Here is a 14341-nt window from a genome sequence, read left to right on the forward strand (position 1 = left end):
TTGGTCATTCTCTTTTGAATCCAAATTTTGGTTTCAGTCTATGTTGGAGCTTGCAAGCTAGTGTCATGGGGTGAACGAGCTGGAGAAGGAGCTGCTATTGCCATGAAGAACTGAGCTTAAAGTTTTGCTAAGTTGGTGAAGAAGATTGCACTAAGGAGGTATAGTCTGGTCAGTTGATGAGTCCTAGTTTTTCCCAATGGTGGGTTTCTAGATGAACAAATTCTGTTTTGCATATCTGTAATTTTTCTGGGTTTGTGTTCTTGGTGGTTAACTAGTCATCTTTATCTGTTGTTTGGTGTTTACTTGATAATGATGATTTCACACACTTTCACCATAGTTGTTGCTAGCACAGGGGATGCCTAGATTGATGGGTCCTTCTAAGTGTCTAGGTTGTCACTAGTAATCTTCTAGGGTTGCGAGTACTTTGTGGCATGCTCTGTGTATTCTCTTGATTGTGGTTGTTCATGATTAGCAGTTGACTAGTCATATGTGTATTTGGTCAAGGTCTAAAGTGTGTGAAGATTGTTGTGTTGTTGTGTCTTGTTTGTGTCGTTAAATTTACCCCTCGTCACCTAAGTACCAATTTCAGAAATGGATATGCGCGACGACGAATGTTTCGTCACCCAAATGTTGGAGACACGAATTGCGTGATGAAAAAAATATCGTCGCGCAAATAGTTGCGACACTAACTGCGCAAAGAATATTATCCGTCGCGCAGTGTTCTCGTGACGATCATGTTTTCGCTGCGCAAAGGTTTGTGCGACGAATAATTGTGTCATCCCTAATTCTTTTGTGCAGCGAAGGTTAAATGTCGCTCTGTTTTGCACGAACGAATGCAAAATATTGGTCGCGCAAAGTCTTTCTTCACGCTCTTTGCGTGACGGATTGTGCGTTACAACTTTTCTGTCTCTCTGAAATTTGTGCGACTAAAAGTAACTTTGCGCGACGAAGTCTTCTTCGTCACGCAAATCTTAAAATGTAGTAGTGTCTATACTTTTCTTTATGACATGTTCACATAATTCAAATCGGGACGAAAAAATTGGGTCTAAAAAGGAATAAGGTCAAAAGTAAAGGATAATTTGAATATTCTTTATTAAGTTGAGCATAGTCCGGCCCAAACACACCTTAGGAGGAAACAGTACACCTTATCCCTGAAAGCATTTGGGTCATCTTATTCAACCAGAGAATATAAAAAGCAAAGCTATCATACACACAATCCCAACTCACAGACAGTCCTTATAGTGGTGCCGGATCAATAAAATAACAAGCAACACCATCTTTCATGACTTTTCCAACATGTGTGTAGCCATCATCTTTTTTGTAGAGGAGATCCACGACTCTTGTTAAATTAACAATACGTACAAGGATAGGCATTGGCGTAGAAGTTGGTCTTAGGAACTCCTCGTTCATATCTTTCCATGAATCCACAATTTGTTTGTTGAAGACATCAATTATCTCTTGCTCATCTGACACCCCATATTGCTTCATGTAACAATCAATAGCAGAAGCAACATGCCCTCTCTCTTTCTCAGACTGCAAAAATGGAATCCAAAATCCATGATTGTAAGATTAATTTTGACTAAATTGTCCCCAACTGTTTGAGCTCTATAGTCCTTCTATATTTAATTGTTTGTCACTTTTGGTCCATCTGTCGAAATCCCTTTGCCCTTTTTTTTTTTTTTGGGTCAAAACTTAGGAGTAGACGTATCCACGTATGTAGCACACACCTCTCTAACCTCCCACCTCCGATTTTCTTCTCATAATTCATCTTGAATTGAAGCTCTAATGACATTTTCCAGGTAAAATTGAAGTTGCAACTTCAAATGAGGATGAAATATGAGAAGGAAAGTGGATAATGAGAAGTGAGGTAAAAATATATATGGTGTCAGCAGACATTTTTTGCCTTAAAAATTATAGAATTTCAAGGAAGGACCGAAGCGACACTGTACTTAGTGTGCAAGGACTATAAAACTTAAGAATTGAATTGATAGACGAAAGTGAGAATCATGTACCTTGGTCGAAACAATGTCATCCATGAGCCTAATAATGATATTGGAAGCTCTAAGAATTTTAGGGTCAGTCAACAACCACTCAAAGGACTCCTTAGTTACAATGTCTCCCATGCCAAGTAAAGATATAGTTGAAAGTATGGTGTTACCAACAGATGCTGTAGCAACACGCATATACTCCTCCACGTTTGGGATGCATCCTTCGTGGAACCATTTGGCCTCATCAAAGTAAGCTTTAGCTGAAGTTTTCCACTGCATATATGGGACATATGTAAATTAATTCAAAAAAGTTAAATTTAAATTAAGCTGTACATGTGTTTCTTAATTAATTAATACATACAGCTTCTTTTGCATAGTTTGCTCGGTATGCTCTTCCTTCTTTCATCATCTCCTCCTCAATTTCATTGAAAACATTCAAAACCGCATGGTAGAATATTTGCATGTAGTCAGCTGGCAGTCCATCCATGCAATTGACATGCCATCTGTAAATTGCATACACCATATTCATCTGAAGCATATACATACAAAGCAAAATTTTATTTTGTTTTTGTTTTTGGTTTTATTTTTATTTTTTCAAAAATTCAAACCTTTGAATTGCTTCGGTAAAGATCTCGAGTTCTTCAAATGTACCGAATGCGTCGTAGATATCATCCATTATTATTGATAGCAGGGCGATCACTTTTGTGAGAATTTTTCTCCCAACAAGGTATTGGGGCTCAAAGTAGACTCCCACTGTACAACTTCACAATTCTTTGTCTTGCAAAAGGCAGCTTCCTTTCAAACTCTAGTTCTTTCCTCCACCTAATTAATTGACAATATTACTTGGTGAATTACTAACTTATTACATGCTAATTCACATAATTAAAAGATAATCTACCTAATAATTTCACTGAGCTCCTGTTTGTGCAAAGACTGAACAAAATTAAAGTCTAACTTGGCGAGTTTTAATAGAGCTTCATTATGTGAAGCTTCATCCTGGTAAGTTGACATGTACCGACACGCACATAACGTCTCGAGACCCTTTCGCAGCGGTCTCTCTAAGGCTTGAAGTATTTGTTCTGCCAGTTGATAGCTTACATGGGTTGTTGCCGACTCGAGATGTTTGGTGGTGAAAACAAGAGCTTCTTCGAGTATATCTTCTCCATGCACCCTCAGATGAGTTGCTCCATAAAAGCTTAGCATGCCCAGCACATCAGCAATTAAGCTTTCCTTGAAGCCTCCATTTTTAATATCTTTGAACTCGTTGAATATTCCTGCTTGATTAATTGCAGCAAATGGACACATAAGAAATAATTTTTGCCAAATTCAAATTCGTTACATTAATTTATCTAATAATTTAGCTTACTGCATGAAACATTGTGTCCATGTTGTCTTAGTAGCCGAAAACCAAGAGAAACATTGTATAGATCACCGTCACCATCATCATCATCATGGAAATGATTTGTTGCATATATATGTTCCAGTGCTTCTTCTATTTCCTTTTCAAAGTGGTACGCCACACCTAGGTGCTGGATTGCATCGATTAGCTTCATCTAAGTTGAAAAATCATCTACACTGGTTTTGAACACTTCCCTCCTCACTACTAGTTTCGGTTCTTCAGCTTCTTGTTGCTTATGGGCATAAGTTATCTGTATCCACAAAATTGAATGAGCAAAATACATGTCAATTTTCTTTTGAAACAAAACAAAGAAACATGCATTTAGTTATTGAAACAATTTGTATGATATATAAATTTGGGAGCTGATTTCCCCACTCCCATTTTCTCCACTTACACTCCTTTTTGCTTTTTAATACTTTTTAATCAATTTTGTTCTTTCTTTTTCCTATTCTATCCTTACCTTACATTAATTTCTTTTTTACTTCACTTTTATATTATTTCTTTTTCTTTATACTTAATTTTTCAACTTACACTCCATTTTCAGTATTAAGGGGAAAAAAACCTAATTTCTTACTCGATTAAAGGGAAAAAAATATTGAAAATAGAGTCCAAGTTGGAAAATTAAGTATAAATAAAAACAACTAATATAAAAGTGAAGTAAAAAGAAATTAATGTAGGGTAATGGTAGAATAGGAAAGAGAAATAACAAAATTGATTAAAAAGTATTAAAAATCCAAAGGGAATGTAAGTGGAAAAAATGGGAGTGGGGAAATCATATCCCATAAATTAATGTCTTTTGAATCATAATGCATAAATTGATCCCCCAAATGCTCGGGTGGTAATTTGCTGTCTGTCGAACAATTTGATCAGCCTTAGAAGTTTGTGATTGAGCCATGATTTGTACTAGTGTAAAAATGTCAGATCTTTTTTGCTCTGCAAGTATGGAAAATATTGTTCATAACATATACTCAGTAAGTGTCGGTGGGAGTAAGTGTCGCATCGTATACTCTCATGATTATTTTCAGCAATTATTGGCTGAGAGGGGAGAGAGGGAAATGTCGTCCGGGGTTTTGGAATGTTTTTTTTTTTCTTTTATATTATTTTTAAAGTGATTGATTGGGAATCTGCCATTATTGATTGATTGGGAATCTGCCATTTTGGAACAAAAAAACAAAATCAAAAAAAGAAAAAGAACCTTTAAATTATAATCAGCAATTATTGATTGCAAAAAAGTGTAGCCATCCTCCCTCTTGTTAGATTCAGAACACGCAGGAGGATCGGCACGTCAGTTGATCTAAGGAACTCCTCGTTGATATCCTTCCACAAATCCATAACCTGTTTGTTAAAAATATCAAGCACCTCTTGCTCTTGCACCCCATATTGCTTCATGTGGCATTCAGTACTAGAAGCACATGCTCTCTCTCTTTCTCAAACTTTAAAAATAAATACAGAATTCAAATTATCTTACCTAATTCTTATTTGTACCAAGGTAAGAATATCTTATTACCTAAAAATGATATTTGAAGCTCTAAGAATTCTAGGATCATTCAACAACCACACAAAGGACTCCTGGGTTACAATATCTCCCATGCCAACTAAAGATGTAGTTGAAAGTACGAAGGTAGCAGCAGAAGTTGCAGCAACACGCATATACTCCTCCATGCTTGGGATGCATCCTTCGTGGAACCATTTGGCCTCATCAAAGTAAGCTTTGGCAGTAGTTTTGCACTGCATATGTGGTACATAAATATTATGTAAATTAATTAAAATAGTGGAAATTAATAAACGGTGTGTTTCTTTAATTAATTAACATACAGCTTCTTTTGCATAGTGAGCTCGGTATGCTCTTCCTTCCTTCACCATCTCCTCCTCAATTTCAATGAAAACATTCAAAAGCGCATGGAAGAATATTTGCATGTATTCTGGCAGTCCATCCATGCAATTGGCATGCCATCTGTAAATTGCATACACCATATTCATCTGAAGCATATAAACGAAACAATTTTTTTTAATAAATAATTTCAAACCTTTGATGAATTGCTTCAGTAAAGATCTCAAGTTCTTCAAATGTACCGAATGCATCATAGATATCATCCATTACAGACATCAGGGCAAGAATTTTTGTGAGAAATTTTCTTCCAACAAGGTATTGGGGCTCAAAATAGACCCCCAAAGTCCAGCAGTATAAGAGCATCTCCAAGGGAGATGTCAAATACCAGACATCAAATTTAAATTTGATGGCTGATATAACAATTTGACATCTTACACAGCTTTACATTCCACCCGATATGTCAAATTAAATTATTACTTTATTACATTTTAGTGTTGATTCATTTTTAATTAATAAGAAAATAAAAGAAAAAATAATAAAATATTCATTTGACATCTTGCTGTTGGGATGTCAAAAATAACATCTCAACCTCTAGCCTTCATTCCACATCTGCTTTGACATATCGGTTGGAGTGATGTGAGATATTATTTTTAGCTGTTAAATGTCTATGTGGCACGTTTGACACATCGGTTGGAGATGCTCTAACTCCACAATTCTGTTTCTTGCAAAGATAACCTACCTAATAATCTCACTGAGCTCCTGTTTGTGCAAAGACTGAACAAGATTGAAGTTTGACTTGGCAAGTTCTAATAGAGCTTCATTATGTGAAGCTTCATCCTGGTAGGTTGACATGTACCGAAGGGCACATAACCTCCCCTTTCGCAGCGGTCTCTCTAAGGCTTGAAGTATTTGTTCTGCCAGTTTATCGCTTACATGGGTTGTTGCCGACTCGAGATGTTTGGTGGTGAAAACAGGAGCTTCTTCTAGTATATCTTCTCCATGCACCCTCAGATAAGTCGCTTCATAAAAGCTTAGCATGCCCGACACATCAGCAATGAAGCTTTCCTTGAAGCCTCCATTTTTAATATCTTTGAACTTGTTGAATATTCCTGCTCGTTTAATTGCAGCAAATGGACACATAAGAAATAATTTTGGACAAATTCAATCTCGTTAAATTAATTTATCTAATAATTTAGCTTACCGCATGGAACATTGTGTCCATGTTGTCTTAGTAGCCGAAAACCAAGAGAAACATTGTATGGATCACCATCACCATCATCATCATCATGGAAATGATTTGCAGCATATATATGTTCCAGTGCTTCTTCTATTTCCTTTTCAAAGTGGTACACCAAGCCTAGGCGCTGGATTGCATCAATTAACTTCATCTGATTTGAAAAATCATCTGCACTAGTTGTGAACACTTCCGTCCTCACTGCTAGTTTCAATTCTTCAACTTCTTGTTGCTTTTGGGCATAAGTTATCTGCATCCACAAAATTGAATGAGCAAAATACATGTCAAATTTGTTTTGAAACCAAACAGAGAGACATGCATTTAGTTATTGAAACAATTTGCATGATATATAAATTACAATGTGTTCTGAATCATAATTCATAAATTGATCCCCCCAAATGCTCGGGTGGTAATTTACTGTCTGTCGAACAATTTGATCAGCCTTAGAATTTTGTGATTGAGCTGTTGAACCAGATTCAAGTCATGTAGGGGTGGTTGCGGTTCGGTAACCGCGAATTTTTACTCAAACCGCAAACCGACTGACTATTTGCGGTTTGGTGATTTTTGAAACTGCAAACCGACCACGTTTTGAGGTTTATCGCATTGCGGTAAACCGCAAAATGCGGTCGGTTACCGCGAATTAGCGGTTTAAAACCGCAAGTTTTCAAGCATTCACAAAAATATAAATTCACAACCTAAATAAATAAATACACAATCTCAATTTTTCAAGCATATATAAATTCACAATCTCCTCAACTTCTCAAGCATTCACAACCTAAGAAAATTAAAGTTACAATCTCAAACATTCCAATTAAAGTTAAACTTCTCAAGCATTCCGTTTCCAAATCCTTTAAAGTTACAAACCAAAAGGAAAATGCAAAGCAAAATGAATTAAAGTTACAACCAAAAAGAAAAATCCAATTCAAAGTTAATTAAAGTTACAAACTAAAAGGAAAATGCAACGTACCAACGTTACAAACTCAAGTGTTGGTGGTGAGTGAATTTGAAGAACTCAGTTGTATTGTTTGAGCACCAATGTTATCTACAAATAAAACAACATAGTTTAGTACATTTTATTATAAGAATAAGCATAAATAACATTAGCATAAATAAACTAATTACTTACAAGTTGTCATATGTTTTATTTCCTTGTAGAATTTAACCTCATTATCTATGCGGCTATACTTTGCGGTTTGTGGTAACCGCAAGTTTTGAAAATCAAACATCCGCAACCGCAACCGCAAATGCGGTTCGGTTTACTGCGATTGCGGTTTCATTACGGTAAACTGTCGGTTGATTTTTGCGATTTTGCGATTTTTTGGTTTAAAATGCCACCCCTAACTTCATGTCATAAATAATATATATTTTTTCATAACTATTGCATAGTCAAATATTTTCACGTCACATACGCTGATGATTATTTTCAGCAATTATTGACTGAGTGTAACACCCCAACTCCAAATTTATTGCATATTTTAATTTATTTAAGTGGAATTACGAATTTACCCTTGGGATAGGGGTAATTTGGTCATTTCTTATCCGGAAGGAGTTTGGGAATTTTAGTTGTACTGTTGCGTAGAGCACGGCGAGATGAGTCCGTGTACACGTAGTGGGCTCGAATCGGAGTTGTAACGAGAGAGCTATGATCAAATGAAGCTCAGTGGCATAATCATAAATATTTTGAAATAGATTTTTGGTTAAAAGACGGAACTGCCCCCGTCTCTCTCTCTCTCTCTCTCTCTCTTGCGTCTGTCTCTCTCTCATTCGCGCAAAGCAGCGAGCCACGTTTTGGCCGGCCGTTCGTTCGTCCGACCACCAAACTCGACGGGGCCAGGTACCAAAATGACCGGGCTTCCTTCCTCTTCCCATCCCGACCAATTTCAGCCGCTGGAACCGCCGGTACTGGCCGGAAATTGAAGAAATCCGAGCTGTTTCCGGACAGATTTTGACAGATTTTCCAAGTCTTCGTTCTCTCTCATTTCTCCACCAAATCGGACGAATGAGGTATGGATTCTCGACTATTTTTCATGATCTAGCTGCCTGTTGGATAGGATTCCAGAAATTTTGAGAGTTTGTAGTTTGATTTTGGAATTAGGTTTCGGCAGATTATCAAATTGAATTTCCGGCCACTTCCGGTCAGTTTTTGGGGTATGCCCAAGAACAAAAGTGGCTCCAAATTAGGTGTATTACCTAGGGTAGGAGTCTTGGCTCTCGATTTGGAAGTTTTCCGGCGATGCGATATCGCTTTGGACACCCACAGCCTGTGTGTGGCGGCGCGTGGGCACTGTAGCTGAGGGGCATTTTGTCCCACTATGATCCTCTCGATGTCACGAGCGCATAGGTGTGCTCGGATCTCATTTTGGGTACCGTTAGAGTCCCGAACGGATATCGCATATCGCGTATTTTCCGGGTTCACTAGGTTTGGACCGTTGGATGGTCCTGAAGTTATAATATGTTGATCTAGGTATTACTAGGATCGTATAGGATTCGACGGATCGTAAAATGGAGTCCCGGATACTCTGAAAATGGCAACCCTAGGGGTAAGGTTTAGTAACCGTCCGATCGTGCGATCGTGAGCGATCCGACCGTCCGATCTGGACCAAACTTGCAGGACATGTGTCCTAGAGCCTGTAGAACCTATAGGAACTTTCGGATCGGAATTTGGAGGTTGTGGGCCCCGCAGGCCCGTTTGACCCTAGGTTGACCGTGAGACTTCCGAGATAGTCTTACCTTGCTTTGAGGGTTAGAATGACCTTTATGACAGGTCTTGAGCATTGTTGAGTCAAATGGATATTGTGGGTTTAGGATATAAATGGATGAATTTAAATGGGGGGAGTTTATGGAATGCTTTATTGATTGAGGTTAATATAGGATTAGAAATTATATTATATATTTAATTGTGTGGTTGTATAAAAAGTAAATAAAGGGATCGAATGTTAGTTTACAGTGCTATACGCACCACCCGACGTACCCCCCCATATTGCGATTATGTTGAGGCCTTTAAACCCGTATGGGGTGAGAATGTAGCCAGCCCAAGTGAACGATATGATAGCTGGTGAGAATGTAGCCAGCCCGAGTGTGGTCGACGCGCTCTTTGGATTAGCCGGCGTGTTGACAGACCCCATACGTGGCGGGTGCATCCCGACGTATGAGGGGATATATGATTGTGTTTGGTGTGTTGTGATGGATAAATCCTAGAATGTATGAAATTGTATGGCGGTAATGGTTTATTCGATATTAGGAGCTAGGATAGATAAGAAAGAGCTACGTGTGGCTTGATCCCTTAATAGGGTACGTAGGCAGCCTGAAGTTACTAGGTGCAGCCACAAATTAGACCCCACTTAGGTGGTCTTATTGAGATTGGTTCGGACCTTGTTGTTGGTCCCGAAACTTGGTTGAATTGAGGCTTATCCTGTGGAATGAGTGAGTGAAGGTGTGCATAAATAGATTTTGAATTCATTATATGCATGTTTGATGCATTAAGTTATTTTAAAAACATTGTAGGCAGTTCTGCTAGAATCATTTGAAGGCCGGAGGCTATTTGTATGTAAATTGCATGAGACTATATTGTGCGTGCTGCCGGTTGGGTTATAAAATGTGTTTTATGCAGGTGGAAATTTTGGGGAAATTTTCAATTTACAGGGGAGAATCTGCCGAAATTTCGGTAGGAAGTCTCGTGCCCTTAATCCTCTTTGGTAAACGAGGCATAGATTTAAGGAGTGAACCCGGCATGGGGTGATGCCGGGGTCCCCGCAGGATTCGCCTCGAGTTCCGGAAATTCGGGCGGTCCTGTCATTGAGAGGGGGGAAAGGGAGGATTATGAGGTGGAAATGTCGTTGGTGGTTATGGAAATTTTTTTTCCTTATATTATTTTTAAAGAGTTATAAGATTGATTGATTGGATGTAATGGCTATTGCCATTATTGAACAAAAAAACAAAAAGAAAAAAAGAAAAAGAACCTTTAAATTCTAATCAGCAATTGATGTGTTATCAGAATGGTTAAATCGTATATGCAGCGTATGTTATATAGTATACTACACCCCCCTTTTTTACGATCATCATGTTGGCCTTATTTTATACAAAGTCATGTTGGTCTCATCTGATGTCATTATAATTTCCTAACTTCAAATGAGGATGAAATATGAGAAGGAAAGTGGATAATGAGAAGCGGGGTAAAAATATATACATTATAAAATTTGATGGAAGGACTAAAGCAACACTGTGCGAGGACTATAAAATTTAATAATTGAATTGAGAGAATGATTTACCCTGGTCGAAACACAGTCATTCATGAGCCAAATAATGATATTGGAATCTCTAAGAATTTTAGGATCAGTCAACAACCACTCAAAGGACTCCTTAGTTACAATGTCTCCCATGTAAAGATATAGTTGAAAGTATGGTGTTACGAACAGATGCTGTAGCAACACGCATATACTCCATGTTTGGGATGCATCCTTCGTGGAACCATTTGGCCTCATCAAAGTAAGCTTTAGCTGAAGTTTTCCACTGCATATATGGGACATATGTAAATTAATTCAAAAAAGTGAAATTTAAATTAAGCCGTACATGTGTTAATTAATTAATCATAGTTGGGTGCAATGATGCTCTTCCTTCCTTCATTATCTCCTCCTCAATTTCATTGAAAACCTTCAAAACCGCATGGTAGAATATTTGCATGTAGTCAGCTGGCAGTCCATCCATGCAATTGACATGCCATCTGTAAATTGAATACACCATATTCATCTGAAGCATGTATATACAAAGCAAAATTGAATACACAAGAGGAGCTAGAGCTCTTTACTGAAGCTGTTGAAAGGTTTATTGAAATCGAAACCCAATTAATTTATAAGTTGTTTAGATTAGTCATTTATCCTTCTCTAAGTGCTGATTAAGTCATCACTATATCCATCGGTGGTCTTGAGATTTTGAGGGCCTTGTTGTTAATATATGCATTTTGAGACAACTTTGTAATAGGATTTCTATTGTTATTTATCAAGCTCAAGTTTAGATTGAGAATAGCTTCTTTAGGTGTTCTTAACTAACAACTATCCTATAGAGGTTCAAGCAAATTGACAAAAGTAAATTGTGCATTGCATAACATTGCATTAAACTGTTTTCATAAAATGATGACTAGTCATACGTTTCTCGTATGACTAGTCATCCTTGCTCTGTAGGATTTACAGCTGGATAACCAACTTTTTTGTCATATTCTTCTTTCTCTCTCTGCTGCCATGTGTCATTCTAACCTAAGGGAAGTTTTGTGTGTAAAGGCCAAAGAATTCCTCTTTTGGCAATTGTCTCTATTGTGTGGAAGTTTTGGAAAGTTTGGCTTGCTATCTCTCTCCTTCTTCCTCAAGAGAACCATATATTTCATCTATGAGTTTTTCCCAATTGATTTCTTTTGAAAAACTGCATTTGAAATACGAATCTACATCTAGCTTCATAAAACATATCTAGGTCAGATTCAAGACTGATTTCTTCAAGAGTATGGTTTTTTTTAAGGAAATTGGTCATTCTCCTTTGAATCCAAATTGTGGTTTATGTCTGAGTTGGATTTTACAAGCTAGTGTCATGGGATGAAAGAGCTGGAGAAGGAGCTGCCATTGCCATGAAAAATTGAGCTTCAAGTTTTGTAAGTTGGAGAAGCAGATTACACGAAGGAGGTATAGCTCATCTTCCTAAATAGATCTAGGTGTTTCTTGAGCTTGGTTTGTAAGAATCTTTTTCTACTTAGTGAATTGCCTGGTCGGTTGATGACCCCCAGTTTTTTCCCAATGATGGGTTTCTGGGTGAACAATTTCTGTTTTGCATATCTGTAATTTTTCTGGGTTTGTGTTCTTGGTGGTTGACTAGTCATCTTTATCTGTTGTTTGGTTTTTAGTTGATTATGATGATTTCACGGACTTTTACCATAGTTGTTGCTAGCACAGAGGATGCCTAGATTGACAGGTCCTTTTAAGTGCGTAGGTTGTCACTAGTAATTTTATAGAGTTGCAGGTACTTTGTGGCATGCTCTGTGTGTACTCTTGATTGTGGTTGTTCATGAATAGCAGTTAACTAGTCATATGTGTATTTGGTCAAGGTCTAAAGTGTGAAGATTGTTGTGTCTTGTTTATATCGTAAAATTTACCCCTCGTCACCTAAGTACCAATTTCACTTGTGTGAAACTTAAGCCCTCACATAATCTAATATGAAAATACTAATTTTTTTTTGCCATAACGTAATGTTATAAAACTATTTTTTTATAACTAAAATTCATCATCAATTAGCATGTAATAACAAATACAAATCAAATTCATAAACTTTTTAATGTTTTTCTTTGATAAAATTAAATATTAGCATATTCGGTAAAAAAAAAATAAGAGTTCAAGGGAAAGAAGAATGAATGAATATTATATCCAGTAGTCAATTGTCCTTCTCTAATTACTCATTAAGCCATCACTAGTCTATATCTTATTATTAACTTATTTTAATCATCAGGTGGGACATTTCATCTATGTACCAACTGCCACAGTATATGAAAGTCTGTTGTGGAGCAATGTTGGATGTATACACTGAAATCGAAGAAAAGCTTGGAAAAGAGGGAAATTTATATTGCATCCACTATGCGAGAGAAGCAGTAAGCCTTATTAATATTTTTTAGATTACAGAGTTGCAAGGGCATAAATTAGTATTTGAGTTAATTTCCAAGTTTATATATGCACAAATAGTAGTTGATATCTTACATTTCTTTGGGTCGGGCTTCAGACCTATCTGGACAAGTTTGAGTGCGTGCCTGACTCGGTCTGATCCAAATAAAAAAAAGGCCAGGGAATATAATTTTTTTTTTTTTTTCACTTTTTGGGTTGGATGCTCTTAATTCTAATAAAATATAAATTCTCATGATAGAAAGTAATTGGAGATCGTATCTTGATTTCGTAGATGAAATGTCAAGTTAGAGGTTACTCTGATGAAGCCAAATGGCTCTACCATAAATACACACCAAGGATGGATGAATATATGACAGTAGCACTTGGTACATCTTTCATGATACTATCTACCACGTCCTTTATTGGAATGGGAGATATTGTCACAAAAGAGTCCTTGGATTGGGTTCTCAGTGACCCTAAGATTGTGAACTCTTTATCAATACCTGGCAGACTCATGGATGACATGAAGTCCCATAAGGAACATATTAACATAAATGCAACCTTTTCATTTTTATTTATTCCCCATACCCCCTTTTAACCTTAAAATTCATGTCTATATTTACGTTGTTTGAGCAAAAGAGAGGACATATTGTCTCAGCTGTGGAATGCAACATGAAAGAGTATGGTGCCACAGAAGAAGAAACGATAATCGAACTCGGAAAACAAGTAAATAAGGCATGGAAGGACATAAATGAAGAGTGGATCAACCTCACCACCTACGATTGAGAATTCTGAATTTTGCACGTACCGATGAACTTATGCACAAGCATGAAGGTGGCTTTACTCACGCTGGAGTTGTGCTTAAGGATCTTATGGTGTCTCTGTTTGTCAACCCTGTGCCCATATAGGCCTAAAATCAAGTTTGGTCTTCTTGTCTTTGCTATAAAGAATAAGGTCTCCACAAGTCATGTCTTTGCTTTTTGGTTTTGAAAAATAGTAATTTGGTTTGTTTTGGGTCATTTGTAGTCATGGGCGTTACTCGGAATAAGACTACAATATTTGTACTGTATTGACCCTTTGTTTGTCAGCCCATTTAGTACTTTAGATTTTATATGTCATATATATTAGTTTGCAATTGATGTTCTGAATAAAACAAAGTCGGATTCGAGTCCATATTGTATCATTCAGTAGTTGTATTTTAACATTTCTACTCTTCTTTTTTTATTGTTAACAACAAGGAAAAAAAAGTGAAAAAAC

General features: G+C 37.0%; 2 pseudogenes across 1 annotated transcript; one reads left to right on the plus strand and one right to left on the minus strand.

The window, feature by feature from the left end:
• LOC148918944 ((-)-germacrene D synthase-like) overlaps positions 1-13992 on the plus strand; it is a 37535-nt pseudogene extending 23543 nt beyond the window's left edge.
• Positions 1190-6927, minus strand: LOC148918947 ((-)-alpha-pinene synthase-like; annotated as a pseudogene). Its single transcript, XR_016125460.1, has 7 exons — positions 6811-6927; positions 3355-3637; positions 2887-3262; positions 2597-2810; positions 2350-2491; positions 2013-2261; positions 1190-1533 (listed from the first exon to the last, which is right to left on the minus strand). The product of XR_016125460.1 is annotated as a (-)-alpha-pinene synthase-like (transcript).
• Positions 13993-14341: the final 349 nt, after the last annotated feature.

Source organism: Prunus mume, linkage group LG3 (genome assembly GCF_029339155.1).
Source record: "Prunus mume cultivar Tortuosa linkage group LG3, ASM2933915v1, whole genome shotgun sequence".
Taxonomy (NCBI): domain Eukaryota; kingdom Viridiplantae; phylum Streptophyta; class Magnoliopsida; order Rosales; family Rosaceae; genus Prunus; species Prunus mume.